Here is a 24,945-nt window from a genome sequence, read left to right as displayed (position 1 = left end):
AATGTTTTTTGTTCATTTTGCTTGTTTGTCGGATTTTGGGATGGACTCTTTGGCTCTGCTTTTCTTCTCCTCATTGGATTTTTCATGTTCAAAGTTGCAGAAGCCAGATTACAAGCTCATTTTGGTTCAACTTCAGCAACTGTGCATTGCATTGCCATGTAATGTGATGCAATGCTATCTTTCTAGCTCTCCCTTTTTACTTCCTTTTGGATAAACAGACATATTAGGCAAGCATTTTGGAGCTTTCACCTAAATAACTACAGGTGGTGAGATAAGCTGCACAATATAATTGACCTTTCAGTATATTGTTGCACACACACCATCTATTTAGCAAATGCCCTTGTTATCAACAGCAGCCTTTTAAACTCACCTGAGCTAACAGGTATGTGCGCTGGTTACTCTGCTGCGCTTAAAATTTCTTTTTTGGTTTGCTACAATGCCTTTTCTGAAACGTTGTCTCCTTCTGCTGGAACACTGACTTCTTTCATTTAATGCCTGCAGACTATAAAAGAGAACCCAACCCAAAAAGTTTGGTTGATTAGTCTGTGGCATTCTGTTAAACTGTTGCTTATGGCGGTCTCTGTGAGCTTCTCAGCGACATTCAGCCAGCCAGGTATCCTGCCTGCAGTAGATGGAATGTGGCAATGGAACGCTGGCTGCGCGTGTCATAATAGGCTCTGAGCCTTTATATACCTGTGCACAGCAGCAGCCACCTTCAGTCTGCTGCTGGACAGCCAGCAGCAGCAGCAGCAGGAGAGGTATGTAATCAGGAGCCCTCCTGCTAAGGGTAGACAGCTGCTCGTTCCACCCCACCCCCCGCCTTAATTGGTTCTCCTCCCTTCCAACGGTGTTGAGGCGGGTGGGAACAGCAGGGGGTGAAGGTGCTGTGTTTAAAGAGGTGGAGTTATGCAGATCTAAAACGCGTGGATTGCAGCAGCAGCAAGCCGAAAAGTGCAGGCATGTAAGGGATCTAGAGGTTGACAACATGTCTTCTTAACGGGAGTCCAGGAGCTCATCTCCACAAATGGACTTTTTAGGATCCTTGGGTGGCTCCGTAGTTTGAAACCAATTCTGGTTATCGCTTCTCGGCCTTTTGGCTAAGATCAAGTGTAGTATCTGTTCTTATCAGTTTAATATCTGATACGTCCCCTATCTGGGGACCATATATTAAATGGATTTTTAGAACAGGGAGATGGAAAAAGAGCTTGCTCTGTCCACTCCACGCATTGACCTGGTATTGCAGTATCTCCAGGACCGGTGCACCCCTTCTTTAATGCAGTTTCTAAAATCAGAAAGAATTGAATTCAATGTTTTTTGTTCATTTTGCTTGTTTGTCGGATTTTGGGATGGACTCTTTGGCTCTGCTTTTCTTCTCCTCATTGGATTTTTCATGTTCAAAGTTGCAGAAGCCAGATTACAAGCTCATTTTGGTTCAACTTCAGCAACTGTGCATTGCATTGCCATGTAATGTGATGCAATGCTATCTTTCTAGCTCTCCCTTTTTACTTCCTTTTGGATAAACAGACATATTAGGCAAGCATTTTGGAGCTTTCACCTAAATAACTACAGGTGGTGAGATAAGCTGCACAATATAATTGACCTTTCAGTATATTGTTGCACACACACCATCTATTTAGCAAATGCCCTTGTTATCAACAGCAGCCTTTTAAACTCACCTGAGCTAACAGGTATGTGCGCTGGTTACTCTGCTGCGCTTAAAATTTCTTTTTTGGTTTGCTACAATGCCTTTTCTGAAACGTTGTCTCCTTCTGCTGGAACACTGACTTCTTTCATTTAATGCCTGCAGACTATAAAAGAGAACCCAACCCAAAAAGTTTGGTTGATTAGTCTGTGGCATTCTGTTAAACTGTTGCTTATGGCGGTCTCTGTGAGCTTCTCAGCGACATTCAGCCAGCCAGGTATCCTGCCTGCAGTAGATGGAATGTGGCAATGGAACGCTGGCTGCGCGTGTCATAATAGGCTCTGAGCCTTTATATACCTGTGCACAGCAGCAGCCACCTTCAGTCTGCTGCTGGACAGCCAGCAGCAGCAGCAGCAGGAGAGGTATGTAATCAGGAGCCCTCCTGCTAAGGGTAGACAGCTGCTCGTTCCACCCCACCCCCCGCCTTAATTGGTTCTCCTCCCTTCCAACGGTGTTGAGGCGGGTGGGAACAGCAGGGGGTGAAGGTGCTGTGTTTAAAGAGGTGGAGTTATGCAGATCTAAAACGCGTGGATTGCAGCAGCAGCAAGCCGAAAAGTGCAGGCATGTAAGGGATCTAGAGGTTGACAACATGTCTTCTTAACGGGAGTCCAGGAGCTCATCTCCACAAATGGACTTTTTAGGATCCTTGGGTGGCTCCGTAGTTTGAAACCAATTCTGGTTATCGCTTCTCGGCCTTTTGGCTAAGATCAAGTGTAGTATCTGTTCTTATCAGTTTAATATCTGATACGTCCCCTATCTGGGGACCATATATTAAATGGATTTTTAGAACAGGGAGATGGAAAAAGAGCTTGCTCTGTCCACTCCACGCATTGACCTGGTATTGCAGTATCTCCAGGACCGGTGCACCCCTTCTTTAATGCAGTTTCTAAAATCAGAAAGAATTGAATTCAATGTTTTTTGTTCATTTTGCTTGTTTGTCGGATTTTGGGATGGACTCTTTGGCTCTGCTTTTCTTCTCCTCATTGGATTTTTCATGTTCAAAGTTGCAGAAGCCAGATTACAAGCTCATTTTGGTTCAACTTCAGCAACTGTGCATTGCATTGCCATGTAATGTGATGCAATGCTATCTTTCTAGCTCTCCCTTTTTACTTCCTTTTGGATAAACAGACATATTAGGCAAGCATTTTGGAGCTTTCACCTAAATAACTACAGGTGGTGAGATAAGCTGCACAATATAATTGACCTTTCAGTATATTGTTGCACACACACCATCTATTTAGCAAATGCCCTTGTTATCAACAGCAGCCTTTTAAACTCACCTGAGCTAACAGGTATGTGCGCTGGTTACTCTGCTGCGCTTAAAATTTCTTTTTTGGTTTGCTACAATGCCTTTTCTGAAACGTTGTCTCCTTCTGCTGGAACACTGACTTCTTTCATTTAATGCCTGCAGACTATAAAAGAGAACCCAACCCAAAAAGTTTGGTTGATTAGTCTGTGGCATTCTGTTAAACTGTTGCTTATGGCGGTCTCTGTGAGCTTCTCAGCGACATTCAGCCAGCCAGGTATCCTGCCTGCAGTAGATGGAATGTGGCAATGGAACGCTGGCTGCGCGTGTCATAATAGGCTCTGAGCCTTTATATACCTGTGCACAGCAGCAGCCACCTTCAGTCTGCTGCTGGACAGCCAGCAGCAGCAGCAGCAGGAGAGGTATGTAATCAGGAGCCCTCCTGCTAAGGGTAGACAGCTGCTCGTTCCACCCCACCCCCCGCCTTAATTGGTTCTCCTCCCTTCCAACGGTGTTGAGGCGGGTGGGAACAGCAGGGGGTGAAGGTGCTGTGTTTAAAGAGGTGGAGTTATGCAGATCTAAAACGCGTGGATTGCAGCAGCAGCAAGCCGAAAAGTGCAGGCATGTAAGGGATCTAGAGGTTGACAACATGTCTTCTTAACGGGAGTCCAGGAGCTCATCTCCACAAATGGACTTTTTAGGATCCTTGGGTGGCTCCGTAGTTTGAAACCAATTCTGGTTATCGCTTCTCGGCCTTTTGGCTAAGATCAAGTGTAGTATCTTTCGAAAAGGCGGTTTTGGATGTTGGCCGCCCTAGTAGATTGATACATTATGCACACTGGGGTTTAGGCGCTTGTTAGTACGCCAGGTGGCTAATATAGTCATCTGGTGGAAAGCATGGCCCCCCAGGATCGACGCCATTGGGCCGGGGAAGATCGAAAGCCCGAAGTGTGAAGTGCCCCAGGAGTGGTGACCCTGGGGTGCCTTAACTCACTGGGATTGGGAACCCCACTTGAGTTTATGGCACATTTGCACAAGCACTTCAAATTTTCTTTCTTTGCACACACCCTTATTCCGGGCCTTCTGGCCTTAGGATGGGGAATTTTTCAATTCCTGGTCGAAGGTCCGGGCAGTATTATACTGTGAAACCTTCACTATTTATTTAATTTTTTTGTCACTGTGTGTCCACTTATTCACGTGTGTCCACGTCCTTACTAGGATTTTGTCGGGATGCGGTTCCCTAACGGGTTCCTCTCTTGGCATGTCTAGGGGGGGAGTGTGTGGCCATCAGGTTCCGCTCCCCCCTGAACCCCCCTGGCTCTCCTCTTTCGGGAGGAGAGCGATGTTGGCTCCCCTCTTCCGGGAGGGGAGCTCAGTCTTTTGGCTCCCAGTGCCCTGCTCGGGTGAGAACTCGGGCAGGTATTGGGGGTAAGATTGGGGCGCCTCTGGTTTCGGCTGGAGGTGGCTATTTGTCCCTGTTCCTCGCTGTGGCCTTCTGGCTCGGAGGGACGGGGAATGGTTTGGGGGACCCTTCTCCTTTTGGAGAGGGTTTCAAGAAGACCAGCATCCTAGTGCACTTTTTTTGTGGCACTTGTCACTTTTTTAAGCGCACTCGGGTTTCGTACACGAATTCGGGCTTTCGAAAAAAAAAAAAAAAAATCTGTTCTTATCAGTTTAATATCTGATACGTCCCCTATCTGGGGACCATATATTAAATGGATTTTTAGAACAGGGAGATGGAAAAAGAGCTTGCTCTGTCCACTCCACGCATTGACCTGGTATTGCAGTATCTCCAGGACCGGTGCACCCCTTCTTTAATACAGTTTCTAAAATCAGAAAGAATTGAATTCAATGTTTTTTGTTCATTTTGCTTGTTTGTCGGATTTTGGGATGGACTCTTTGGCTCTGCTTTTCTTCTCCTCATTGGATTTTTCATGTTCAAAGTTGCAGAAGCCAGATTACAAGCTCATTTTGGTTCAACTTCAGCAACTGTGCATTGCATTGCCATGTAATGTGATGCAATGCTATCTTTCTAGCTCTCCCTTTTTACTTCCTTTTGGATAAACAGACATATTAGGCAAGCATTTTGGAGCTTTCACCTAAATAACTACAGGTGGTGAGATAAGCTGCACAATATAATTGACCTTTCAGTATATTGTTGCACACACACCATCTATTTAGCAAATGCCCTTGTTATCAACAGCAGCCTTTTAAACTCACCTGAGCTAACAGGTATGTGCGCTGGTTACTCTGCTGCGCTTAAAATTTCTTTTTTGGTTTGCTACAATGCCTTTTCTGAAACGTTGTCTCCTTCTGCTGGAACACTGACTTCTTTCATTTAATGCCTGCAGACTATAAAAGAGAACCCAACCCAAAAAGTTTGGTTGATTAGTCTGTGGCATTCTGTTAAACTGTTGCTTATGGCGGTCTCTGTGAGCTTCTCAGCGACATTCAGCCAGCCAGGTATCCTGCCTGCAGTAGATGGAATGTGGCAATGGAACGCTGGCTGCGCGTGTCATAATAGGCTCTGAGCCTTTATATACCTGTGCACAGCAGCAGCCACCTTCAGTCTGCTGCTGGACAGCCAGCAGCAGCAGCAGCAGGAGAGGTATGTAATCAGGAGCCCTCCTGCTAAGGGTAGACAGCTGCTCGTTCCACCCCACCCCCCGCCTTAATTGGTTCTCCTCCCTTCCAACGGTGTTGAGGCGGGTGGGAACAGCAGGGGGTGAAGGTGCTGTGTTTAAAGAGGTGGAGTTATGCAGATCTAAAACGCGTGGATTGCAGCAGCAGCAAGCCGAAAAGTGCAGGCATGTAAGGGATCTAGAGGTTGACAACATGTCTTCTTAACGGGAGTCCAGGAGCTCATCTCCACAAATGGACTTTTTAGGATCCTTGGGTGGCTCCGTAGTTTGAAACCAATTCTGGTTATCGCTTCTCGGCCTTTTGGCTAAGATCAAGTGTAGTATCTGTTCTTATCAGTTTAATATCTGATACGTCCCCTATCTGGGGACCATATATTAAATGGATTTTTAGAACAGGGAGATGGAAAAAGAGCTTGCTCTGTCCACTCCACGCATTGACCTGGTATTGCAGTATCTCCAGGACCGGTGCACCCCTTCTTTAATGCAGTTTCTAAAATCAGAAAGAATTGAATTCAATGTTTTTTGTTCATTTTGCTTGTTTGTCGGATTTTGGGATGGACTCTTTGGCTCTGCTTTTCTTCTCCTCATTGGATTTTTCATGTTCAAAGTTGCAGAAGCCAGATTACAAGCTCATTTTGGTTCAACTTCAGCAACTGTGCATTGCATTGCCATGTAATGTGATGCAATGCTATCTTTCTAGCTCTCCCTTTTTACTTCCTTTTGGATAAACAGACATATTAGGCAAGCATTTTGGAGCTTTCACCTAAATAACTACAGGTGGTGAGATAAGCTGCACAATATAATTGACCTTTCAGTATATTGTTGCACACACACCATCTATTTAGCAAATGCCCTTGTTATCAACAGCAGCCTTTTAAACTCACCTGAGCTAACAGGTATGTGCGCTGGTTACTCTGCTGCGCTTAAAATTTCTTTTTTGGTTTGCTACAATGCCTTTTCTGAAACGTTGTCTCCTTCTGCTGGAACACTGACTTCTTTCATTTAATGCCTGCAGACTATAAAAGAGAACCCAACCCAAAAAGTTTGGTTGATTAGTCTGTGGCATTCTGTTAAACTGTTGCTTATGGCGGTCTCTGTGAGCTTCTCAGCGACATTCAGCCAGCCAGGTATCCTGCCTGCAGTAGATGGAATGTGGCAATGGAACGCTGGCTGCGCGTGTCATAATAGGCTCTGAGCCTTTATATACCTGTGCACAGCAGCAGCCACCTTCAGTCTGCTGCTGGACAGCCAGCAGCAGCAGCAGCAGGAGAGGTATGTAATCAGGAGCCCTCCTGCTACGGGTAGACAGCTGCTCGTTCCACCCCACCCCCCGCCTTAATTGGTTCTCCTCCCTTCCAACGGTGTTGAGGCGGGTGGGAACAGCAGGGGGTGAAGGTGCTGTGTTTAAAGAGGTGGAGTTATGCAGATCTAAAACGCGTGGATTGCAGCAGCAGCAAGCCGAAAAGTGCAGGCATGTAAGGGATCTAGAGGTTGACAACATGTCTTCTTAACGGGAGTCCAGGAGCTCATCTCCACAAATGGACTTTTTAGGATCCTTGGGTGGCTCCGTAGTTTGAAACCAATTCTGGTTATCGCTTCTCGGCCTTTTGGCTAAGATCAAGTGTAGTATCTGTTCTTATCAGTTTAATATCTGATACGTCCCCTATCTGGGGACCATATATTAAATGGATTTTTAGAACAGGGAGATGGAAAAAGAGCTTGCTCTGTCCACTCCACGCATTGACCTGGTATTGCAGTATCTCCAGGACCGGTGCACCCCTTCTTTAATGCAGTTTCTAAAATCAGAAAGAATTGAATTCAATGTTTTTTGTTCATTTTGCTTGTTTGTCGGATTTTGGGATGGACTCTTTGGCTCTGCTTTTCTTCTCCTCATTGGATTTTTCATGTTCAAAGTTGCAGAAGCCAGATTACAAGCTCATTTTGGTTCAACTTCAGCAACTGTGCATTGCATTGCATGTAATGTGATGCAATGCTATCTTTCTAGCTCTCCCTTTTTACTTCCTTTTGGATAAACAGACATATTAGGCAAGCATTTTGGAGCTTTCACCTAAATAACTACAGGTGGTGAGATAAGCTGCACAATATAATTGACCTTTCAGTATATTGTTGCACACACACCATCTATTTAGCAAATGCCCTTGTTATCAACAGCAGCCTTTTAAACTCACCTGAGCTAACAGGTATGTGCGCTGGTTACTCTGCTGCGCTTAAAATTTCTTTTTTGGTTTGCTACAATGCCTTTTCTGAAACGTTGTCTCCTTCTGCTGGAACACTGACTTCTTTCATTTAATGCCTGCAGACTATAAAAGAGAACCCAACCCAAAAAGTTTGGTTGATTAGTCTGTGGCATTCTGTTAAACTGTTGCTTATGGCGGTCTCTGTGAGCTTCTCAGCGACATTCAGCCAGCCAGGTATCCTGCCTGCAGTAGATGGAATGTGGCAATGGAACGCTGGCTGCGCGTGTCATAATAGGCTCTGAGCCTTTATATACCTGTGCACAGCAGCAGCCACCTTCAGTCTGCTGCTGGACAGCCAGCAGCAGCAGCAGCAGGAGAGGTATGTAATCAGGAGCCCTCCTGCTAAGGGTAGACAGCTGCTCGTTCCACCCCACCCCCCGCCTGAATTGGTTCTCCTCCCTTCCAACGGTGTTGAGGCGGGTGGGAACAGCAGGGGGTGAAGGTGCTGTGTTTAAAGAGGTGGAGTTATGCAGATCTAAAACGCGTGGATTGCAGCAGCAGCAAGCCGAAAAGTGCAGGCATGTAAGGGATCTAGAGGTTGACAACATGTCTTCTTAACGGGAGTCCAGGAGCTCATCTCCACAAATGGACTTTTTAGGATCCTTGGGTGGCTCCGTAGTTTGAAACCAATTCTGGTTATCGCTTCTCGGCCTTTTGGCTAAGATCAAGTGTAGTATCTGTTCTTATCAGTTTAATATCTGATACGTCCCCTATCTGGGGACCATATATTAAATGGATTTTTAGAACAGGGAGATGGAAAAAGAGCTTGCTCTGTCCACTCCACGCATTGACCTGGTATTGCAGTATCTCCAGGACCGGTGCACCCCTTCTTTAATGCAGTTTCTAAAATCAGAAAGAATTGAATTCAATGTTTTTTGTTCATTTTGCTTGTTTGTCGGATTTTGGGATGGACTCTTTGGCTCTGCTTTTCTTCTCCTCATTGGATTTTTCATGTTCAAAGTTGCAGAAGCCAGATTACAAGCTCATTTTGGTTCAACTTCAGCAACTGTGCATTGCATTGCCATGTAATGTGATGCAATGCTATCTTTCTAGCTCTCCCTTTTTACTTCCTTTTGGATAAACAGACATATTAGGCAAGCATTTTGGAGCTTTCACCTAAATAACTACAGGTGGTGAGATAAGCTGCACAATATAATTGACCTTTCAGTATATTGTTGCACACACACCATCTATTTAGCAAATGCCCTTGTTATCAACAGCAGCCTTTTAAACTCACCTGAGCTAACAGGTATGTGCGCTGGTTACTCTGCTGCGCTTAAAATTTCTTTTTTGGTTTGCTACAATGCCTTTTCTGAAACGTTGTCTCCTTCTGCTGGAACACTGACTTCTTTCATTTAATGCCTGCAGACTATAAAAGAGAACCCAACCCAAAAAGTTTGGTTGCTTAGTCTGTGGCATTCTGTTAAACTGTTGCTTATGGCGGTCTCTGTGAGCTTCTCAGCGACATTCAGCCAGCCAGGTATCCTGCCTGCAGTAGATGGAATGTGGCAATGGAACGCTGGCTGCGCGTGTCATAATAGGCTCTGAGCCTTTATATACCTGTGCACAGCAGCAGCCACCTTCAGTCTGCTGCTGGACAGCCAGCAGCAGCAGCAGCAGGAGAGGTATGTAATCAGGAGCCCTCCTGCTAAGGGTAGACAGCTGCTCGTTCCATCCCACCCCCCGCCTGAATTGGTTCTCCTCCCTTCCAACGGTGTTGAGGCGGGTGGGAACAGCAGGGGGTGAAGGTGCTGTGTTTAAAGAGGTGGAGTTATGCAGATCTAAAACGCGTGGATTGCAGCAGCAGCAAGCCGAAAAGTGCAGGCATGTAAGGGATCTAGAGGTTGACAACATGTCTTCTTAACGGGAGTCCAGGAGCTCATCTCCACAAATGGACTTTTTAGGATCCTTGGGTGGCTCCGTAGTTTGAAACCAATTCTGGTTATCGCTTCTCGGCCTTTTGGCTAAGATCAAGTGTAGTATCTGTTCTTATCAGTTTAATATCTGATACGTCCCCTATCTGGGGACCATATATTAAATGGATTTTTAGAACAGGGAGATGGAAAAAGAGCTTGCTCTGTCCACTCCACGCATTGACCTGGTATTGCAGTATCTCCAGGACCGGTGCACCCCTTCTTTAATGCAGTTTCTAAAATCAGAAAGAATTGAATTCAATGTTTTTTGTTCATTTTGCTTGTTTGTCGGATTTTGGGATGGACTCTTTGGCTCTGCTTTTCTTCTCCTCATTGGATTTTTCATGTTCAAAGTTGCAGAAGCCAGATTACAAGCTCATTTTGGTTCAACTTCAGCAACTGTGCATTGCATTGCCATGTAATGTGATGCAATGCTATCTTTCTAGCTCTCCCTTTTTACTTCCTTTTGGATAAACAGACATATTAGGCAAGCATTTTGGAGCTTTCACCTAAATAACTACAGGTGGTGAGATAAGCTGCACAATATAATTGACCTTTCAGTATATTGTTGCACACACACCATCTATTTAGCAAATGCCCTTGTTATCAACAGCAGCCTTTTAAACTCACCTGAGCTAACAGGTATGTGCGCTGGTTACTCTGCTGCGCTTAAAATTTCTTTTTTGGTTTGCTACAATGCCTTTTCTGAAACGTTGTCTCCTTCTGCTGGAACACTGACTTCTTTCATTTAATGCCTGCAGACTATAAAAGAGAACCCAACCCAAAAAGTTTGGTTGATTAGTCTGTGGCATTCTGTTAAACTGTTGCTTATGGCGGTCTCTGTGAGCTTCTCAGCGACATTCAGCCAGCCAGGTATCCTGCCTGCAGTAGATGGAATGTGGCAATGGAACGCTGGCTGCGCGTGTCATAATAGGCTCTGAGCCTTTATATACCTGTGCACAGCAGCAGCCACCTTCAGTCTGCTGCTGGACAGCCAGCAGCAGCAGCAGCAGGAGAGGTATGTAATCAGGAGCCCTCCTGCTAAGGGTAGACAGCTGCTCGTTCCACCCCACCCCCCGCCTTAATTGGTTCTCCTCCCTTCCAACGGTGTTGAGGCGGGTGGGAACAGCAGGGGGTGAAGGTGCTGTGTTTAAAGAGGTGGAGTTATGCAGATCTAAAACGCGTGGATTGCAGCAGCAGCAAGCCGAAAAGTGCAGGCATGTAAGGGATCTAGAGGTTGACAACATGTCTTCTTAACGGGAGTCCAGGAGCTCATCTCCACAAATGGACTTTTTAGGATCCTTGGGTGGCTCCGTAGTTTGAAACCAATTCTGGTTATCGCTTCTCGGCCCTTTGGCTAAGATTAAGTGTAGTATCTGTTCTTATCAGTTTAATATCTGATACGTCCCCTATCTGGGGACCATATATTAAATGGATTTTTAGAACAGGGAGATGGAAAAAGAGCTTGCTCTGTCCACTCCACGCATTGACCTGGTATTGCAGTATCTCCAGGACCGGTGCACCCCTTCTTTAATGCAGTTTCTAAAATCAGAAAGAATTGAATTCAATGTTTTTTGTTCATTTTGCTTGTTTGTCGGATTTTGGGATGGACTCTTTGGCTCTGCTTTTCTTCTCCTCATTGGATTTTTCATGTTCAAAGTTGCAGAAGCCAGATTACAAGCTCATTTTGGTTCAACTTCAGCAACTGTGCATTGCATTGCCATGTAATGTGATGCAATGCTATCTTTCTAGCTCTCCCTTTTTACTTCCTTTTGGATAAACAGACATATTAGGCAAGCATTTTGGAGCTTTCACCTAAATAACTACAGGTGGTGAGATAAGCTGCACAATATAATTGACCTTTCAGTATATTGTTGCACACACACCATCTATTTAGCAAATGCCCTTGTTATCAACAGCAGCCTTTTAAACTCACCTGAGCTAACAGGTATGTGCGCTGGTTACTCTGCTGCGCTTAAAATTTCTTTTTTGGTTTGCTACAATGCCTTTTCTGAAACGTTGTCTCCTTCTGCTGGAACACTGACTTCTTTCATTTAATGCCTGCAGACTATAAAAGAGAACCCAACCCAAAAAGTTTGGTTGATTAGTCTGTGGCATTCTGTTAAACTGTTGCTTATGGCGGTCTCTGTGAGCTTCTCAGCGACATTCAGCCAGCCAGGTATCCTGCCTGCAGTAGATGGAATGTGGCAATGGAACGCTGGCTGCGCGTGTCATAATAGGCTCTGAGCCTTTATATACCTGTGCACAGCAGCAGCCACCTTCAGTCTGCTGCTGGACAGCCAGCAGCAGCAGCAGCAGGAGAGGTATGTAATCAGGAGCCCTCCTGCTAAGGGTAGACAGCTGCTCGTTCCACCCCACCCCCCGCCTTAATTGGTTCTCCTCCCTTCCAACGGTGTTGAGGCGGGTGGGAACAGCAGGGGGTGAAGGTGCTGTGTTTAAAGAGGTGGAGTTATGCAGATCTAAAACGCGTGGATTGCAGCAGCAGCAAGCCGAAAAGTGCAGGCATGTAAGGGATCTAGAGGTTGACAACATGTCTTCTTAACGGGAGTCCAGGAGCTCATCTCCACAAATGGACTTTTTAGGATCCTTGGGTGGCTCCGTAGTTTGAAACCAATTCTGGTTATCGCTTCTCGGCCTTTTGGCTAAGATCAAGTGTAGTATCTGTTCTTATCAGTTTAATATCTGATACGTCCCTGACGCGCCCCCTGGGACATATTCCTTTTTGAGGGGAATACCCGGCACCGGATCAGATGGGGGGTTGTAGTCTCCGAGCGGCTGTGACCCGGCCCGTGCCCAGGGCGTCAAACTCAGTGTTAGGTGGCAGTCCTACAGATGTTATTAAGAGTTCTTTTGTGTCGACTACGCCACCCGTTGTGATGCGGTCACTGTGGCCGCCGCTGCAGCAGGGTCCGCTGAGGCTGATGGTGAGTGCGCAGCTTGGTGGGATAACCCCCAACGGGAGGGGTATAGCCTCAGGGAGGACAGGTGCAGAGGATGGGGGTTGTGGTGGTGCAGTGCAGACGGCAATGAAGACAGAGTCGGGTTGTGCAGTTAAGGGTGTTTACTTACTGCAGATGTTGTACGGGTCACTCCAGCTGCTAGTGACCACCCGAGCCGTGCTGCGTCCACCAGGTCCTGGATCCAGCCAACCCCCAAACAAGTCCGGAGCGTGGCCCTGAGCTCTCCTTCTGTCCCGTTCTCTGGCCGTCCCCACCAGTGATCCACCTAGGTCCAGCTCCCTCGGGCCTTCTGTTGGGACACCCTTGGCCTTGGGTTCCCTGACCCTTCATGTGGTGTGCCTTCAGGGTGGATGTGATGGGTGACCGTGACAAACGCTGCCCACGGTCTCCGGTCTCTGGCTGGGGAGTGTTTTTACCCCCACCAGCTTGGGTTCCGGTACCCTGTGCCGACTCCTCACCCGGTGCTTTTATTTGGGTTCTTGGGTCCTCTCTGTTTTCCCCTCTGGGTACTCCTTCTCTGCTCCTCTCTCACTCAGGGTCTCTCTTCTCCCTTGCTGCAGGCTGACTTCCTCTCTCTACTTGCTGTCTGCTCCTCTGCAGCTGTCTTGCTGTCTCCAACTGACTTGTTCTCTGCATCTGACCCTGATCCTAGTTGGTGCCCACCTTATATATCCCTCTATGTGTGAGCTCAGGTGACCAGCACCCAATGAGCTCCTATCACTACCCAGACTGCACCCCCTATTCTGCCCCTACACTACATGGGATGTACCACCCCCCTCCCACTCCAGCCAGGAACAGACTCGGTCGTACCTGCACATTTCTAAGTGGGAGTACCGTCGGCCTGTTCCTCGGAAATGGGATGTATGTAGTGCATGCAGCCTACCGAGCTCAGATCCACACTCCATCCTTATCCGGGAGTGGAATATCACACCTCTGGGTTGAGGTGCAATACCCCTGTAGCAGCCGAATCCTCAGGGTGCTACATCCCCTATCTGGGGACCATATATTAAATGGATTTTTAGAACAGGGAGATGGAAAAAGAGCTTGCTCTGTCCACTCCACGCATTGACCTGGTATTGCAGTATCTCCAGGACCGGTGCACCCCTTCTTTAATGCAGTTTCTAAAATCAGAAAGAATTGAATTCAATGTTTTTTGTTCATTTTGCTTGTTTGTCGGATTTTGGGATGGACTCTTTGGCTCTGCTTTTCTTCTCCTCATTGGATTTTTCATGTTCAAAGTTGCAGAAGCCAGATTACAAGCTCATTTTGGTTCAACTTCAGCAACTGTGCATTGCATTGCCATGTAATGTGATGCAATGCTATCTTTCTAGCTCTCCCTTTTTACTTCCTTTTGGATAAACAGACATATTAGGCAAGCATTTTGGAGCTTTCACCTAAATAACTACAGGTGGTGAGATAAGCTGCACAATATAATTGACCTTTCAGTATATTGTTGCACACACACCATCTATTTAGCAAATGCCCTTGTTATCAACAGCAGCCTTTTAAACTCACCTGAGCTAACAGGTATGTGCGCTGGTTACTCTGCTGCGCTTAAAATTTCTTTTTTGGTTTGCTACAATGCCTTTTCTGAAACGTTGTCTCCTTCTGCTGGAACACTGACTTCTTTCATTTAATGCCTGCAGACTATAAAAGAGAACCCAACCCAAAAAGTTTGGTTGATTAGTCTGTGGCATTCTGTTAAACTGTTGCTTATGGCGGTCTCTGTGAGCTTCTCAGCGACATTCAGCCAGCCAGGTATCCTGCCTGCAGTAGATGGAATGTGGCAATGGAACGCTGGCTGCGCGTGTCATAATAGGCTCTGAGCCTTTATATACCTGTGCACAGCAGCAGCCACCTTCAGTCTGCTGCTGGACAGCCAGCAGCAGCAGCAGCAGGAGACGTATGTAATCAGGAGCCCTCCTGCTAAGGGTAGACAGCTGCTCGTTCCACCCCACCCCCCGCCTTAATTGGTTCTCCTCCCTTCCAACGGTGTTGAGGCGGGTGGGAACAGCAGGGGGTGAAGGTGCTGTGTTTAAAGAGGTGGAGTTATGCAGATCTAAAACGCGTGGATTGCAGCAGCAGCAAGCCGAAAAGTGCAGGCATGTAAGGGATCTAGAGGTTGACAACATGTCTTCTTAACGGGAGTCCAGGAGCTCATCTCCACAAATGGACTTTTTAGGATCCTTGGGTGGCTCCGTAGTTTGAAACCAATTCTGGTTATCGCTTCTCGGCCTTTTGGCTAAGATCAAGTGTAGTATGTTTTGTGTAGCATAGGGGTGTGATGTGTCTAGTTAGTGCGTCGTATCCTCATGCTATGTAAATATGATGTAGAATTCTGTGAGTACTGGGCTGCGGCACTGTACACTGTCTGTTAACTTATTTTTTGTGCTAATAAAAGATATATTCAATCAAAAAATCTGTTCTTATCAGTTTAATATCTGATACGTCCCCTATCTGGGGACCATATATTAAATGGATTTTTAGAACAGGGAGATGGAAAAAGAGCTTGCTCTGTCCACTCCACGCATTGACCTGGTATTGCAGTATCTCCAGGACCGGTGCACCCCTTCTTTAATGCAGTTTCTAAAATCAGAAAGAATTGAATTCAATGTTTTTTGTTCATTTTGCTTGTTTGTCGGATTTTGGGATGGACTCTTTGGCTCTGCTTTTCTTCTCCTCATTGGATTTTTCATGTTCAAAGTTGCAGAAGCCAGATTACAAGCTCATTTTGGTTCAACTTCAGCAACTGTGCATTGCATTGCCATGTAATGTGATGCAATGCTATCTTTCTAGCTCTCCCTTTTTACTTCCTTTTGGATAAACAGACATATTAGGCAAGCATTTTGGAGCTTTCACCTAAATAACTACAGGTGGTGAGATAAGCTGCACAATATAATTGACCTTTCAGTATATTGTTGCACACACACCATCTATTTAGCAAATGCCCTTGTTATCAACAGCAGCCTTTTAAACTCACCTGAGCTAACAGGTATGTGCGCTGGTTACTCTGCTGCGCTTAAAATTTCTTTTTTGGTTTGCTACAATGCCTTTTCTGAAACGTTGTCTCCTTCTGCTGGAACACTGACTTCTTTCATTTAATGCCTGCAGACTATAAAAGAGAACCCAACCCAAAAAGTTTGGTTGATTAGTCTGTGGCATTCTGTTAAACTGTTGCTTATGGCGGTCTCTGTGAGCTTCTCAGCGACATTCAGCCAGCCAGGTATCCTGCCTGCAGTAGATGGAATGTGGCAATGGAACGCTGGCTGCGCGTGTCATAATAGGCTCTGAGCCTTTATATACCTGTGCACAGCAGCAGCCACCTTCAGTCTGCTGCTGGACAGCCAGCAGCAGCAGCAGCAGGAGAGGTATGTAATCAGGAGCCCTCCTGCTAAGGGTAGACAGCTGCTCGTTCCACCCCACCCCCCGCCTTAATTGGTTCTCCTCCCTTCCAACGGTGTTGAGGCGGGTGGGAACAGCAGGGGGTGAAGGTGCTGTGTTTAAAGAGGTGGAGTTATGCAGATCTAAAACGCGTGGATTGCAGCAGCAGCAAGCCGAAAAGTGCAGGCATGTAAGGGATCTAGAGGTTGACAACATGTCTTCTTAACGGGAGTCCAGGAGCTCATCTCCACAAATGTACTTTTTAGGATCCTTGGGTGGCTCCGTAGTTTGAAACCAATTCTGGTTATCGCTTCTCGGCCTTCTGGCTACGATCAAGTGCTTTATTGCAGGAGATTGTAGTTGAAGGGCACTCGGGTACCCCTCTCCTTGGCCTGACAGGATCGTCCACTTTGGTGGACTTAACCTGCTTGCTGCTATTAGGGAGAGGGCTTAGTCCCAGGGTAACGAGTTGCGATCCCCCAGCTTCCAGGTGTTTTTCGCTGCAAGAACACTGGGAGCGCAGATTGCAAGCGGCTGCAATTTGCAACCTTGTTGCGTTTTTCCATGGAGGTTGACCCTAACCTCGTGCCTCTTTATGCGAGGCTAAAAAACTCTATCCGAGTTCACTTCACGGCGGGTGGCTCGGATATGAGGAAATTAGGGTATGTATTCCAGGACGTGCTCAGGAACCTTCTTGGCGTACAAAGGAATGAAATTCTCTCCATCCAGGATTATCCCAGAAGAGGTGACTATGACATCACATTCACCGGAGAAGGTATTTTTAGAGATGTACTAGAAAAGTTAAAAAAAGTTGAAAATAGTCCTGTTTTGAAAGGGATACAAATTGTTGAGCACGTCCTGGATGAGGTAAGACTGGTTATTGTAAAAATATTTTCGCCCTTTGTTTCTGCTCCAGAAGTAATGTCATTTCTAGCAATTTATTTTAAAAGTGTTAAATGTATTGGGAAGATATTAAACGAATATAACATATGGACATCTAAGTGGAAATTCCTTGTGAAGTGTACAAGAGATCCAAATACACCAGGTGGTATACGGCTCCCCCCTGCCCGTTTCAAAATTGGGCAAACAAATGGGGATTTCTTCTTTTCTGGGATGCCAGTATATTGCAGAAATTGTGGGCGCTATGGTCATTCAAAAGAAAACTGTCATGTATCATGTAGAAATTGTGCTAGTGAAGAACATGAGACAAAAGAATGCCCTAAGGAAAAGAAATGCAGTTTTTGCCAGACTCCAGGTCACTTTTATTTTTCTTGCCCTCACAGATTTCGGGAAGATGAGCAAAAGGGGAAGTCCAAGACGTCCGACCAAGGACCAAAAGATCAGACCACCCCTCAGGAGGAGGAACAACAACCTGGAGCCTCTGGAGACAATAAGGGCGTACCAAATAGTGAAGTGTCTCCAGAGTCTATGACAGGTAAAATACCAAATCCCAAAACCTGGCTGCAGGACCTGCGGGAGTCCAAAAGGAGGGCTGAGAAGGAGCAGAAGGGCACTACTGGTAAGGTCAAAAGGGACCGGCAAAAGGCCGACACAGAAGCCCATGCCCAGTCTGGGTCTCCTAGTGCTGAGGGCGCTGAGTGGATAAAGGTGGGTCCTAAGAAAAAGAAAAAGGGTGGTTCGGAGGAGGCAGCAGGAGGTGAACAGATGGACACTTCTCCAGAAGGGGACGTGGACGCTGGACCCTCAGGGGTTTCGGTCTCCGCTGCTACAGGTGGGGACCGGGATCTTGCTGACTCTGAAGAGTCAGAGGCTCTGCCTTGTGCGCAACCTCCTCCTATAGGACGACCTTCTACAGGTCAAACAGGGGCGGCGGAACCCCTCGGGGACCCACCTGATGAGGAACTGCATGGCCAGCCAATGGAGACCCAGCGGGTTCTGCCAGCCAGCCCTCCGAGCTATGCCAGTGTAGCGTCGGGTTTATATAAATGTGGTAATCTTTCCTCCTCCACGGAGACTCTCGTGACGATACTATCAGATGAGGAGGGAGGCGCAAGCCCAGTGGTCTGATCAGGTTCATCGGACAGGTAAATCCGTTGCTCTTAGTTACCTAAGTAAAATTTCTACATTTTCTAATGATGGCTGAACTCAAAGGTATTTCCCTCAACGTGAGAGGCATAAAATCTAACACGAGAAGAACTGCTCTTTTTAATTTTTTTACGTGTTTTACTGCATCTGTATTTTTTCTGCAAGAATGTAATATCCCACATGAAATGTCATATCAAAAATATAAAGATGAGTGGAAGTGTGGGCCATCTGTCTGGTCCGGATCGAATGCTGCAGGATCAGCGGGTGTAGCCATACTTTTTAAAGGGAACGTTTTAATTGATTTTATTCAGGAAATTTTACCAGGTCGTATTTTATTAGTGAAAGCTTTTATTGATGGTATTAGATGGCAGTTTTTAAATTTTTATGGATCCCCAGAGAAAAATGAAAGAGCCGAAATGCTTGATCTTTTACCATTATTTATTAATAACTCTGAACCTTTTATCTTAGCAGGGGATTTTAATTGTGTTTTAAAAGGTGAAAACCGGCGCTCCAGCTCTGTAAGCAGGAACTACGATAAAACCTCAGGTATGCTACATGATATAGTCAAAGATGCTAAATTGATAGACATATATAAAGAGTGTCATAGTGACAGCCCAGAGGATGCCGGTTTCACTTGGAGCAATGCTAATTGTAGCTCTAGGATTGATTTTATTTTTGGTTCAGATAAAACAATACCTGCCAAATGTGAAGTTTTAACTAATATATTTTCAGACCATAAACTTTTATCCTTTACCATAAAAGTAAATGACAACAAAAAATGTGGTAAGAAAAGCTGGAAAATGAACGTATCCCTTTTAACCGACCCGCAGATTTTATCAGATTTTATTGAGTTTTATAGGAAATGTAGAAAAGGGAAAAAAACAAATGAGACTATGAGTGTATGGTGGGATAGAATGAAAGTAAAAATAAAAGACTTTTTTATTAAAAAGAGTATATGTAGAGCCAAAGAAAAATATGAAGAATATAGAATTTTAAATACCCGCCTACAAACATTATTTAAGCTCAGAGACAATGGGATAGATGTACAACTTGATATTTCAAACTTAAAAGAAGAGATTTCAAAATGGCTAGAACAAAAAGGAAAAGAGATAATTTTTCGTTCTAGAGTACAACATATAGAAGAAAATGAAAAGTGTTCCAGATATTTTTTTAGGAAAAATAAAAAAGAAAAAGTGATAATTGACCATATAGATGGTGAGAATAATATAAAAAATATGCTGGGTAAAGTTGAGGTTTTTTTTTCTAATCTTTTTAATGGAAAAAATATAGATAATAAATTAATGGATGATTCGCTGCAAGGACTAACAGCTGTTTTAGATCCCGCATCCCAAGAGTTTTTATCCCAAGTTTTAACGGAACAAGAAGTGTTAAAAACTATTAAAAGTTTTAAAACTGGAAAGGTCCCTGGTCCTGATGGCATCCCAATAGAATTTTATGTATGTTTTTATGATATTTTAAAAGATGATTTGTTTTATTTGTTTACTGAGGTTTTTAATAATAAGGTTTTATTAAATTCCTGGAAGAAAGGTGAAGTCTCCCTCCTATACAAAAAAGGTGATAAATCAAAATTAGAAAACTGGAGACCAATAACACTTTTAAATTGTGACTATAAAATAATGGCTAAAATTTGTGCAAATCGTCTAAAAGAAGTCATCAGCAAAGTTATTCATTCTAATCAAGTGTGTGGGGTGTCGGGGCGCAGTATATGGGACAATCTGAATTTAGTGAAAGACTGTATTGAGGATGTGAAAGACAGAAAGGGGAAAATGGCGATTTTATCTATTGATTTTGAAAAAGCATTTGACCGTGTCTCACACTTTTATCTTTTTAAAGTTTTAGAGAAAATGGGCATACCAGAAGGGTTTTTACTATCGCTTAAAGCATTTTACAAGGATTGTACAAGTAAGATTTTAGTGAATGGTTTTAAGACACAAGAGGTATTTTTACGGTCAGGGGTGAAACAGGGATGCCCTCTGTCCCCCCTACTGTTTATCTGTGCACTGGAACCAATGTTATGTGCAATACGCCAAAATAAACAGATATGCGGTGTCCCTCTGCCTGGAAGCGGTGGTTTGGAGGCCAAGGTTGTAGGCTACATGGATGACGTGGCGGTCTTGTGTACAGATGCACCATCACTTACGGCCACTCTCCATCAAGTGCAATCCTTTTGCCTAGCTTCTGGTTTTAAAATCAATTTTAATAAGTGTAACATTTTAAGTGTTGGGGGGATGATTTTACGTGATGTACCAATTAATGTCTCCGAATCCATTTCCATTTTAGGTATATCATTCACTGAAAATAATGATGGTTATAATAGTTGGGAAACAATTACACAGAAAGTAAATACGAAAATATGTATGTGGAACATGAGGAGACTTACAATGGAGGGTAAAGTATTGGTTTTAAAGATGGTGATTTTATCTCTTTTATTGTATCTTAGCATGGTTTTCCCCCCGCCTGTTAATGTTTTAAAAAAGATAACCAAAACCTGTTTTACCTTCTTTTGGAACTCAAAAATGGAAAAGCTGAAAAGAGAAATCGTGATGAAATCAAAAGTAAAAGGTGGTAAAGATTTTCCAGATTTTAATAGGTTTCTTTTAATCCATCTGTTCGTTTACTGTTTTAATGCCCTTTTTAAGAATCACTATTGGTCCTTTTTTATGCGTTTTAATACAGGATTTTTTATGAGAAAGTTTGGATGGTATGAAGTTAATATATCTGTGCCCCATGCTTTTAATTTGTCGACGTATTATGAGATTTTAAGGAAAATAGTGTCCGATTTTAATTTAGGGACTAAGAAAATAGAGGAATTAAGAAATAGTAAGAAGCTAATTAAAGAAATACGTAAAAGTGAGGAAATATGTAATGTTGACAGATATGATGATGACAAATCTATGTCTATCTGGAAAATGATTAACGTTTTTTATCTTTTTAATGAACAGAGAGATCTGGCTTGGAGTTGCATGCACCGCTGTCTTCCTTGCCGGGCATTCCAATACAGAAGAGGATTTGTGAGGTCTGCCATCTGCCCAAGAGCCGGATGCCAAGACGAGGAAACGGTGGAACATCTATTATGGACATGTAATTTTGCAAAGGATTTCTGGAGAAGACTGCTCCCCTTACTGGAAAGGGTGGCAGACCTCAAGGACTTTACATATAAAACTGTGCTATACGGACTTATGGAATGCCCCACAATGGACCAGTACACAATGGCTTGGAAGACAGTGAACTGCGCCAAGTCATCTCTCTGGAAAGCGCGCAACATTGCTATTTTTAAACAAGATGTTTTATCAGTGAATGATGTTTTAAGTTTATGTTTATGTGAAATGTATACTTATTATTTAATTGACAAAAAGAAGAATGTACATATTTCCAAAAAATGGCTTGTTGACCAATGGAACCTAATTATTTAAAATCTTTGTATTTTTTTGTTTTGTAAATTTCATTTGTCTTTTAACGTTTGGTATTTGTCTAATTATGCTTGTAACTTGTTAAAGTTTTAATAAACGGTTTTATCCCTCTGCAGGGGATAGCCAAATTAAAAAAAAATCTGTTCTTATCAGTTTAATATCTGATACGTCCCCTATCTGGGGACCATATATTAAATGGATTTTTAGAACAGGGAGATGGAAAAAGAGCTTGCTCTGTCCACTCCACGCATTGACCTGGTATTGCAGTATCTCCAGGACCGGTGCACCCCTTCTTTAATGCAGTTTCTAAAATCAGAAACAATTGAATTCAATGTTTTTTGTTCATTTTGCTTGTTTGTCGGATTTTGGGATGGACTCTTTGGCTTTGCTTTTCTTCTCCTCATTGGATTTTTCATGTTCAAAGTTGCAGAAGCCAGATTACAAGCTCATTTTGGTTCAACTTCAGCAACTGTGCATTGCATTGCCATGTAATGTGATGCAATGCTATCTTTCTAGCTCTCCCTTTTTACTTCCTTTTGGATAAACAGACATATTAGGCAAGCATTTTGGAGCTTTCACCTAAATAACTACAGGTGGTGAGATAAGCTGCACAATATAATTGACCTTTCAGTATATTGTTGCACACACACCATCTATTTAGCAAATGCCCTTGTTATCAACAGCAGCCTTTTAAACTCACCAGAGCTAACAGGTATGTGCGCTGGTTACTCTGCTGCGCTTAAAATTTCTTTTTTGGTTTGCTACAATGCCTTTTCTGAAACGTTGTCTCCTTCTGCTGGAACACTGACTTCTTTCATTTAATGCCTGCAGACTATAAAAGAGAACCCAACCCAAAAAGTTTGGTTGATTAGTCTGTGGCATTCTGTTAAACTGTTGCTTATGGCGGTCTCTGTGAGCTTCTCAGCGACATTCAGCCAGCCAGGTATCCTGCCTGCAGTAGATGGAATGTGGCAATGGAACGCTGGCTGCGCGTGTCATAATAGGCTCTGAGCCTTTATATACCTGTGCACAGCAGCAGCCACCTTCAGTCTGCTGCTGGACAGCCAGCAGCAGCAGCAGCAGGAGAGGTATGTAATCAGGAGCCCTCCTGCTAAGGGTAGACAGTTGCTCGTTCCACCCCACCCCCCGCCTTAATTGGTTCTCCTCCCTTCCAACGGTGTTGAGGCGGGTGGGAACAGCAGGGGGTGAAGGTGCTGTGTTTAAAGAGGTGGAGTTATGCAGATCTAAAACGCGTGGATTGCAGCAGCAGCAAGCCGAAAAGTGCAGGCATGTAAGGGATCTAGAGGTTGACAACATGTCTTCTTAACGGGAGTCCAGGAGCTCATCTCCACAAATGGACTTTTCAGGATCCTTGGGTGGCTCCGTAGTTTGAAACCAATTTTGGTTATCGCTTCTCGGCCTTTTGGCTAAGATCAAGTGTAGTATCTGTTCTTATCAGTTTAATATCTGATACGTCCCCTATCTGGGGACCATATATTAAATGGATTTTTAGAACAGGGAGATGGAAAAAGAGCTTGCTCTGTCCACTCCACGCATTGACCTGGTATTGCAGTATCTCCAGGACCGGTGCACCCCTTCTTTAATGCAGTTTCTAAAATCAGAAAGAATTGAATTCAATGTTTTTTGTTCATTTTGCTTGTTTGTCGGATTTTGGGATGGACTCTTTGGCTTTGCTTTTCTTCTCCTCATTGGATTTTTCATGTTCAAAGTTGCAGAAGCCAGATTACAAGCTCATTTTGGTTCAACTTCAGCAACTGTGCATTGCATTGCCATGTAATGTGATGCAATGCTATCTTTCTAGCTCTCCCTTTTTACTTCCTTTTGGATAAACAGACATATTAGGCAAGCATTTTGGAGCTTTCACCTAAATAACTACAGGTGGTGAGATAAGCTGCACAATATAATTGACCTTTCAGTATATTGTTGCACACACACCATCTATTTAGCAAATGCCCTTGTTATCAACAGCAGCCTTTTAAACTCACCAGAGCTAACAGGTATGTGCGCTGGTTACTCTGCTGCGCTTAAAATTTCTTTTTTGGTTTGCTACAATGCCTTTTCTGAAACGTTGTCTCCTTCTGCTGGAACACTGACTTCTTTCATTTAATGCCTGCAGACTATAAAAGAGAACCCAACCCAAAAAGTTTGGTTGATTAGTCTGTGGCATTCTGTTAAACTGTTGCTTATGGCGGTCTCTGTGAGCTTCTCAGCGACATTCAGCCAGCCAGGTATCCTGCCTGCAGTAGATGGAATGTGGCAATGGAACGCTGGCTGCGCGTGTCATAATAGGCTCTGAGCCTTTATATACCTGTGCACAGCAGCAGCCACCTTCAGTCTGCTGCTGGACAGCCAGCAGCAGCAGCAGCAGGAGAGGTATGTAATCAGGAGCCCTCCTGCTAAGGGTAGACAGTTGCTCGTTCCACCCCACCCCCCGCCTTAATTGGTTCTCCTCCCTTCCAACGGTGTTGAGGCGGGTGGGAACAGCAGGGGGTGAAGGTGCTGTGTTTAAAGAGGTGGAGTTATGCAGATCTAAAACGCGTGGATTGCAGCAGCAGCAAGCCGAAAAGTGCAGGCATGTAAGGGATCTAGAGGTTGACAACATGTCTTCTTAACGGGAGTCCAGGAGCTCATCTCCACAAATGGACTTTTCAGGATCCTTGGGTGGCTCCGTAGTTTGAAACCAATTTTGGTTATCGCTTCTCGGCCTTTTGGCTAAGATCAAGTGTAGTATCTGTTCTTATCAGTTTAATATCTGATACGTCCCCTATCTGGGGACCATATATTAAATGGATTTTTAGAACAGGGAGATGGAAAAAGAGCTTGCTCTGTCCACTCCACGCATTGACCTGGTATTGCAGTATCTCCAGGACCGGTGCACCCCTTCTTTAATGCAGTTTCTAAAATCAGAAAGAATTGAATTCAATGTTTTTTGTTCATTTTGCTTGTTTGTCGGATTTTGGGATGGACTCTTTGGCTTTGCTTTTCTTCTCCTCATTGGATTTTTCATGTTCAAAGTTGCAGAAGCCAGATTACAAGCTCATTTTGGTTCAACTTCAGCAACTGTGCATTGCATTGCCATGTAATGTGATGCAATGCTATCTTTCTAGCTCTCCCTTTTTACTTCCTTTTGGATAAACAGACATATTAGGCAAGCATTTTGGAGCTTTCACCTAAATAACTACAGGTGGTGAGATAAGCTGCACAATATAATTGACCTTTCAGTATATTGTTGCACACACACCATCTATTTAGCAAATGCCCTTGTTATCAACAGCAGCCTTTTAAACTCACCTGAGCTAACAGGTATGTGCGCTGGTTACTCTG

General features: G+C 44.3%; 13 non-coding genes and 2 pseudogenes across 13 annotated transcripts; all 15 read left to right on the top strand.

Moving 5' to 3' along the window:
• Window positions 1-1,077: 1,077 nt before the first annotated feature.
• Window positions 1,078-1,268, top strand: LOC141203971 (U2 spliceosomal RNA). Its single transcript, XR_012274946.1, has one exon. It is a non-coding gene; the product is annotated as a U2 spliceosomal RNA (small nuclear RNA).
• A 1,115-nt stretch (window positions 1,269-2,383) lies between these two features.
• On the top strand, window positions 2,384-2,574 carry LOC141203970 (U2 spliceosomal RNA). Its single transcript, XR_012274945.1, has one exon. It is a non-coding gene; the product is annotated as a U2 spliceosomal RNA (small nuclear RNA).
• A 1,115-nt stretch (window positions 2,575-3,689) lies between these two features.
• On the top strand, window positions 3,690-3,781 carry LOC141204455 (U2 spliceosomal RNA; annotated as a pseudogene).
• Window positions 3,782-4,578: 797 nt separating this feature from the next.
• LOC141204364 (U2 spliceosomal RNA) lies at window positions 4,579-4,760 on the top strand. The gene has a single exon (XR_012275297.1). It is a non-coding gene; the product is annotated as a U2 spliceosomal RNA (small nuclear RNA).
• Window positions 4,761-5,875: 1,115 nt separating this feature from the next.
• Window positions 5,876-6,066, top strand: LOC141203969 (U2 spliceosomal RNA). Its single transcript, XR_012274944.1, has one exon. It is a non-coding gene; the product is annotated as a U2 spliceosomal RNA (small nuclear RNA).
• A 1,115-nt stretch (window positions 6,067-7,181) lies between these two features.
• Window positions 7,182-7,372, top strand: LOC141203968 (U2 spliceosomal RNA). The gene has a single exon (XR_012274943.1). It is a non-coding gene; the product is annotated as a U2 spliceosomal RNA (small nuclear RNA).
• Window positions 7,373-8,486: 1,114 nt separating this feature from the next.
• LOC141203967 (U2 spliceosomal RNA) lies at window positions 8,487-8,677 on the top strand. Its single transcript, XR_012274942.1, has one exon. It is a non-coding gene; the product is annotated as a U2 spliceosomal RNA (small nuclear RNA).
• A 1,115-nt stretch (window positions 8,678-9,792) lies between these two features.
• LOC141203966 (U2 spliceosomal RNA) lies at window positions 9,793-9,983 on the top strand. The gene has a single exon (XR_012274941.1). It is a non-coding gene; the product is annotated as a U2 spliceosomal RNA (small nuclear RNA).
• Window positions 9,984-11,098: 1,115 nt separating this feature from the next.
• LOC141204194 (U2 spliceosomal RNA) lies at window positions 11,099-11,289 on the top strand. Its single transcript, XR_012275163.1, has one exon. It is a non-coding gene; the product is annotated as a U2 spliceosomal RNA (small nuclear RNA).
• Window positions 11,290-12,404: 1,115 nt separating this feature from the next.
• LOC141204400 (U2 spliceosomal RNA) lies at window positions 12,405-12,519 on the top strand (annotated as a pseudogene).
• Window positions 12,520-13,664: 1,145 nt separating this feature from the next.
• Window positions 13,665-13,849, top strand: LOC141204404 (U2 spliceosomal RNA). Its single transcript, XR_012275324.1, has one exon. It is a non-coding gene; the product is annotated as a U2 spliceosomal RNA (small nuclear RNA).
• A 1,272-nt stretch (window positions 13,850-15,121) lies between these two features.
• On the top strand, window positions 15,122-15,314 carry LOC141204248 (U2 spliceosomal RNA). Its single transcript, XR_012275215.1, has one exon. It is a non-coding gene; the product is annotated as a U2 spliceosomal RNA (small nuclear RNA).
• A 6,390-nt stretch (window positions 15,315-21,704) lies between these two features.
• Window positions 21,705-21,892, top strand: LOC141204283 (U2 spliceosomal RNA). The gene has a single exon (XR_012275240.1). It is a non-coding gene; the product is annotated as a U2 spliceosomal RNA (small nuclear RNA).
• Window positions 21,893-23,007: 1,115 nt separating this feature from the next.
• Window positions 23,008-23,198, top strand: LOC141203965 (U2 spliceosomal RNA). Its single transcript, XR_012274940.1, has one exon. It is a non-coding gene; the product is annotated as a U2 spliceosomal RNA (small nuclear RNA).
• A 1,115-nt stretch (window positions 23,199-24,313) lies between these two features.
• LOC141203963 (U2 spliceosomal RNA) lies at window positions 24,314-24,504 on the top strand. The gene has a single exon (XR_012274939.1). It is a non-coding gene; the product is annotated as a U2 spliceosomal RNA (small nuclear RNA).
• The last annotated feature ends 441 nt before the right edge of the window (window positions 24,505-24,945 follow it).

Source organism: Phyllobates terribilis, unplaced genomic scaffold (genome assembly GCF_046119375.1).
Source record: "Phyllobates terribilis strain yellow unplaced genomic scaffold, ASM4611937v1 Scaffold_134__1_contigs__length_4944459, whole genome shotgun sequence".
Classification (NCBI taxonomy): domain Eukaryota; kingdom Metazoa; phylum Chordata; class Amphibia; order Anura; family Dendrobatidae; genus Phyllobates; species Phyllobates terribilis.
Note: the sequence above shows the minus strand (reverse complement) of the source record. Positions and strands in the feature narration are given on the sequence as shown.